The sequence below is a fragment of the Triticum aestivum genome, chromosome 7A (genome assembly GCF_018294505.1).
Source record: "Triticum aestivum cultivar Chinese Spring chromosome 7A, IWGSC CS RefSeq v2.1, whole genome shotgun sequence".
Taxonomy (NCBI): Eukaryota; Viridiplantae; Streptophyta; class Magnoliopsida; order Poales; family Poaceae; genus Triticum; species Triticum aestivum.
In genome coordinates this window covers 367,873,694-367,881,027 of record NC_057812.1, presented here as the reverse complement: position 1 = coordinate 367,881,027, position 7,334 = coordinate 367,873,694, and positions in this window count along the sequence as shown.

The window sequence follows — 7,334 nt, the reverse complement described above, 5'->3', positions numbered from 1 at the left end:
ATAAGTAGCTCTAACAATTTTTCTAAGTCTACAGCATATTTATTCATAAGCAATAGACTTGGGGGCTGGTATAGTAAGTGTGATTGAAAGTAAGCTAGTATAAGTCATACCTCAGATTTTTGCTGTATCTGCTTCACCATGTCAATTTCCAGGTCACGGATGCTTTGTACTTGATTGATATAGCCGGAGACAATCTCTCCAATACTCAAATGAGTATAGTCAGTGACATCCAGCTTGGCCTTCCGGCGTTCCACCAATTCCTTTTTAGAACACTTGGCAAGTGCAAACGGCTGTGCCGGCTCAACAAACTCAGTCTTGAGAATTTTAACTTCCTGATCATTTGCCTTGGCGGGGCTAGGAGCCTCCGGGTTACCAGAATCGTTGAGGGTTTGTTCAGTAGGCGGGTCAGAGGAAGATATAGGAACATCATGAGACGGTTGAGGCGGCGGCTCGTGAGCAGAGGCATCAGGAGTAGCTGTGCCCAACTCTGGTTCAGTCACAACCGGCTCTTGGGGCGGCTTATTCTTTTTTGCCCTTTTGCTAGGCTTTACTTGCACACTGTGGAAAAGGTAGACAAGTTAAATACAACAAATATGAGTAAAATAAAGTATAAGGTACAACAAGTTTATATTACCCGGGAGCAGTTTTGAAGGCTGGCATGTTGGACTGCATAGACTCACCGGAGGAAGGTGAAATATCCTGATAGTTGGAGTCAGAATAATTGAGAGGCTAACAAATGAAGCCTGCCAAAGGAAAAAGAAGGTGTAAATCGGACATAACCTCAGTCTGGCGTTTCCTGGTCACATCAGGTAAGCCGGAGGAGAGTTCCGTGTCTTTGCTGGTCCGGGTCTGCCTCCGGCTCTCATAATTCTGTCGCTTCAAAAGAAAGTCAAGATCTTGGTAAGACAAAGGATGTGAAAATCTTACTTTCCGGGTTACTCTTCGAATTTTCTGATGCGGCTGAAGCTCGGAGTCGGAGGAGATTACAATTACCTCTTCCTCGACGGGTTGGCTGTTGCCCGTGTCTTCCTGAAAGAAGGTTAGCATCAGTAAGGTAGAAATAAGGAGAAAGGGAATTTCAAAGGTTACCTCTTCCTCATTATCATGAGTATCATCAAGCTGAAACAGCTCAGAGGTGCTTGGCTTCCTTTTCCTTGAGGTGGTGGGCTTGGTGGTTTTCTTTTCGGCTCTCTTGGCCACCCTGGCTTTCTTGGCCGCCTCATGATCATATTGCGTGTTCCAGAAGCTATCATTTGCCTGTAAAAGGGTATAACTGGTTATGCATAAGAATACAGCCTAACATGATAAAACATAACCCGATGGCTGGAAACTTACTGCAGGGGCCGGTTCTTCTGGCAAAAAGGTAGTAAGCCGAAGGCATTACTATTCACTGTGCCCTCTTTCAACAAGGACTGAGTTGTAGCTTCCATTACGTCATCTGGTAAGTCGTTAGGGTTATGACGTTGAGGGTCATTCTTCTCGCCTGAATAATTACACATTAAGCCGGGGTGGCGGCTTAACGGAATTATTCTCCAAGCAATCCAGACTCGGACCAAGTCAATGCCATCTAAGCCGTTCCCTAAAAGAGCTTTAATCCTCTTGATTTTGGGGGTGAGTGGCAGGCGTTCAATAGCTGTCAACTTATCCGGCAGTGGGTGAGTAGGTTCAAGGCGCAATGCGCGGTAGCCGGGCAGTGGATTTTCGCCAGCCGGAGAAGTATCTTGGCAGTAGAACCATGTCTGGTTCTAGTCCTTTGGATGACTCGGCAATTCAGCATAAGGGAACAGGCAGTCTCTCCGCCTTTGAATTGATATGCCACCAAGCACCAGACTGGGCACGTTGGCCCGTTCATTCTGCCGGTTCAAATAGAACAATTCCCTGAACAGGAGTAGGCTGGGTTCTTCTCCAAGGTAAACCTCACAGAAAACTTGAAAGTTGCAGATATTTGACACGGAGTTGGGCCCGATGTCTTGAGGTCTTAAGTCAAAGAAGTGCAAAACGTTTCTAAAGAATTTTGAACCGGGAGGAGCAAATCCCCGTTTCATGTGATCGGTAAAAATGCTGTCACAGACCTAGAGTACATGAGTGAAATAGTTGCATCTGCACTCATGCATCATGTCTAAAATTTCTGAAAGTTGAGTTGAGGTTTGTTGAAACCATCAGAAACCAGTTCAAAATTAATCAACATTAAAATGTCTTCAAAGAAATCCAAGAAAATGTTCCTCTTAGTCTCTGAAAATATTGGCAAGAAGTAAAATTCAAACCAATGTTTTTGGTATCTCAGAAACATTTATTTTGGGTCTTTGAATTAATTCAATAACTATTTGCATTGGATATATATTCTTTATATAATTAATATATGTCCAATAATTCTGGAACATTTTATGTGGTTTAGGATATTTTAGTTCTAGTCACATATTTATTTTCAGGATTTTATAAAATGGTTTGGTGTTAAAACTAAACCCAAAACAATTGCAGAAAAATAGAAAATTGAAACAATTTAGAAAACAGAGAAGAGAGAGAGAGCTTACCTGGGCCAACTCACTTATGCAGCCACCTGGCGGCCCAAGTGGCCGGCCCAGCCCACCTGGCCCTCCCTGTCGTCTTCCTCCGTGCCAGGAGGACGGGCGCGTGCCCGACGCGCGCGCGCCACCGTGCGGCCACCTCCACCCTGCTTGCCTACGTCCTCGACGCTCTGGACGTCTCCAACGACGCCACGCACCCCCTGGAACCCCCTCGCTCACTCTCTCGTCCCCATCCCTCCTCTGGCTCCCTCTCTCTCCCACCGAGCGGATCTCGTCGCCGCCGCTTGCTGCTGCCGTAGCCACCGCCTCCCCCTCGCTTCTTCGACGTGTCCAAAAGCTTCGCCTCGACCCCCTCTTCCTCCCCACTGAGCCGCGCCTTGCCGGAGACCCTGCATCGACGCCATCTTCATCACCTTCGCCGCCGGCCGCCGGAGATTCCTCTCGCCGCCCCGCTCGGTCCGGTGCTTCCCCGGGCACGCCGAGGCCATCTCTGCACTCGTCGTGAGCTCCTGCCCCTTCTTCCCCTCTCCATTCTCGCTCTCACACGCCGTAGCCGTCGCCCCCTTGTTGACCGAAACCCGCCGCCGCCGTGCTCGTCGCCGGTGATGCTCCGGTGACCATTTGGTCCCGGGCATGCGCCCATCGTACTCACCGCACCTTGTAGACGCCGTAGGTGATAAACACACATCACCACGGCCACCGCAACCGCGTCCCCGCTCGTGTCCGAACTCCGGTGCCGCCCCAAGCTTGTTTCCGACGAGCTCCGGCCGCCCTAGCTGCTGCTGCTTGCAGCGATGGATGCGGGCGAGCTCCAGCTCCCCGTGGACGCTCTCCGCTACTCGTATGGACGCCGGAGGAGCGAGCCCGAGACCCTCAGCCGCGTTTTGAGGTCGCTGCCGGCCATGCTCCGGTGAGCCGACGTGGCCGCGTGATTAACGGCTAAACCCCCACTAAACAACCCCCAGAGCCAATGACACATGGGCCCCATGCCCTTAATTAATATTAGTTTAGTTCCTGTTTAGGTTTAACTAACCAGAGTGGCCCCATGATAGAGGCAAAGGTGTCCCGTCTTTCGATGAGATGATGGATATCGCTTTGGTGGCAGTCGACTTTGACGATCCGACTACGAACGTGCGAGGACGTCCCGCCTTAGCAATCGCTAAACCAACTCCGAGAGGTTATTGACCACGCCGGAGCACGATCAACCTGACCACGAGGGTCTGTTTCCTGCGAGCAAACGAAGAACAAGCAAGAAACTGAGATTGCAATCTGGATATTGCGAATATAAGATGAAAGCTTTATTGATCAAGGTGGGGTTCTGTGACGCCTTTGTCTGGTCGTTGAACACAAACGAAGTACGCGAAGTTGCAGCTATGGCAAACTTTTAATCTAAACAAAACCCAAAATCTAAATGATGCCCTAAGGGCTGTATATATGGAGGAAGAGGGGGGAATTTCGTGGCCCTTGGTGGAGGGGTCCGAAATCAACCCTATCTCTTGTTTCCCCACACATACGGACTCTAAAAATAGCCTATACTTATGTATTTCGAAATTACATGGGCCTGGCCCAATAATAAGGTGACGCAGCACCTAAAATAGCCTCGGGACGAAATTTATGAAGTGGCATCTTGTATATTTCGTCCAAGGCTTCATGCACCCATTATGGTGGCTTCAAAGTCCTGAAATCATCACTTGTAACTCCGTTCTTGTTCCCCTTGTGCATGCCATCATCTCCATGCTTGTTCTTGCTCCAATGTTCATCCTTCTCCAAGCTAGGCCCTTCATTTGTAAGCAAAACAAATGTATCCAATTTAGGCAGCATCATATTCTCATGAACATTAGAAGCATTACCAAGAAACGAAAGTACCTGGTAATTTAGTTGGCGTGCACGAGCTCTAGTAATTGGTCCAGTATGTATAGCACCAGGGGCTGTGGGTGTAACAATTGTATTGATGTCCTCATCATCCTCCCCTTCTTGAAATGAAGTCATCCTCGACGGAAGTTCATCTTCCTCACCCAAATAAGGCTTCAAATCTGCAATGTTAAAAGTGGGACTAACCCCAAAATCTGCAGGCAGCTCAAGTTTATATGCATTATCATTTATTTTCTCTAACACCTTAAAGGGACCATTAGCACGTGGCATTAACTTTGATTTGCGTAAATCAGGAAATCTATCCTTACGCAAATGTAACCAAACAAGATCTCCAGGTGCAAACACAACATGTTTTCTACCCTTATCTCCAGCAAGTTTATATTTAGCATTCATACGCTCAATGTTTTCCTTAGTTAACTCATGCATTTTTAAAATCAATTCAGCACGTTGTTTAGCATCAAAATTAACCTTCTCCGAAGATGGAAGAGGCAACAAATCAATAGGTGCACGAGGTAGGAAACCATACACAACTTCAAAAGGGCACATCTTAGTAGTAGAATGCAATGAACGATTATAAGAAAATTCAATATGAGGCAAGCATTCCTCCCACATTTTCTTATTATTCTTCAAAACAGCCCTAAGCATAGTAGACAACATTCTATTGACTACTTCAGTTTGTCCATCAGTTTGGGGGTGACAAGTAGTACTAAAAAGCAATTTAGTCCCCAACTTAGCCCATAAACATCTCCAAAAGTGGCTAAGAAATTTAGTATCACGATCTGAAACAATAGTATTTGGCACACCATGCAAGCGAATAATTTCATGAAAGAACAAATCAGCAACATTAACAGCATCATCGCTTTTATGACATGGTATAAAGTGTGCCATTTTCGAGAATCTATCCACGACAACAAATATGCTATCCCTCCCCTTCTTTGTTCGAGGTAAACCTAAAACAAAGTCCATAGATATATCCTCCCAAGGAACACTAGGTACAGGCAAAGGCATATATAAACCATGAGGATTGAGTCGTGACTTAGCTTTTTGACATGTAGTGCAGCGAGCAATAAAACGCTCAACTTCCCGTCTCATCTTTGGCCAAAAGAAATGTGTAGCAAGTACGTCCTCCGTCTTCTTCACGCCAAAGTGTCCCATTAATCCTCCTCCATGCGCCTCCTGCAACAACAAAAGACGAACGGAGCTAGCTGGAATGCATAGCTTGTTAGCACGAAACACAAATCCATCGTTAACAACAAACTTGTTCCACATTCTTCCTTCTTTACAATTCTGCATTACATCTTTAAAATTAGCATCATGCACATATTGATCTTTGATGGTCTCCAAACCAAATATTTTGAAGTCAAGTTGTGAAAGCATAGTATAGCGACGAGACAATGCATCAGCAATAACATTTTCTTTTCCCTTCTTGTGTTTAATGACATAAGGGAAAGTCTCAATGAATTCAACCCAGTTAGCATGTCTACGATTCAGTTTAGCTTGACTTTTAATATGTTTCAAAGATTCATGATCAGAATGTATAACAAATTCTTTGGGCCATAAATAATGTTGCCATGTTTCTAAAGTCCGAACAAGAGCATATAATTCTTTATCATAAGTAGAATAATTCAGACTAGGCCCACTCAATTTTTCAGAAAAGTATGCAACAAGTTTGCCATCTTGTAATAACACACCTCCTAATCCAATTCCACTAGCATCACATTCAAGCTCAAAAGTCTTATTAAAATCAGGAAGTTGGAGTAAAGGAGCATGTGTCAACTTATCTTTCAATACCGTGAAGGCTTCTTCCTGTGCGGTACCCCAAAGAAAAGGCACATCTTTCTTTGTAAGCTCATTGAGAGGTGCAGCAATGGTGCTGAAATCTCTCACAAAACGCCTATAGAATCCAGCGAGGCCAAGAAAACTCCTCACTTGTGTGACCGTTTTGGGCTGCGGCCAACTCTCAATAGCTTCAATCTTGGCTTTATCAACTTCAATTCCCTGTGGAGTAACAACATAGCCAAGAAAAGATACTCGGTCGGTGCAAAAGGTGCACTTCCCAAGGTTACCAAACAAACGTGCATCACGTAGAGCAATAAAAACAGCACGTAAATGTTCCAAATGTTCTTCCAAAGATCTGCTATAAATCAATATGTCATCAAAGTAAACTACCACAAATCATCCAATGAAAGCACGTAAAACTTCGTTCATTAATCTCATGAAAGTACTAGGTGCATTAGTTAACCCAAAAGGCATGACTAACCACTCATATAATCTCAGGAGATTGGTTTAGCGATTGCTAAGGCGCAACGTCGTGCACGTTTGTAGTCGGATCGTCAAAGTCGTCTCCACCAAATCGATAGTTATCATCTCATCGAAAGATCGGGACCCTCGCCTCTATCAAGTGGTATCAGATTTTCAGGTTGCTCGGTGAGAATTTCCAGTTTTCCTAGATTAGATTTATTTTCTTACCTATTGTCCAAGAAAAAGCCACAAAAAAGAGTTAGATCTATTCATCCTTGGTCCAAGCTAGTCTGAGCCTTTGCAATTTTCTTTTCATTGCTTGCATAGTTGAATTATCGGTTGCATCGTCGTGTCGAGTTGCTGGTCTTAGTGTCTAGTTCGTTTAGAGTTTCGAGTTCTGTTCACATTAGTCACGTCACCGCTGCATCATTATCTCTTCCGCTGTCCACCACCCATCCATCAATTTCCACCACGTGCTACCCACCATTCAATGTCATAATAATAGTTGAGATCGTTCACATCTTCACTTGATCCAATCTGCATCTTATCTAGTTTGTTTTGGAAAGAGGGAGAAAAAAGAGAGAGAAAAAACGAGAGAAAAAAAAAGGAGAAAAAAAAAGTCAGAGAAAAAAAAGGAGAGAAAGAAAAAAAGTGTGAGGAAAAAAAAGAGAAAAAAATCAAAAAAATCGGCACAAA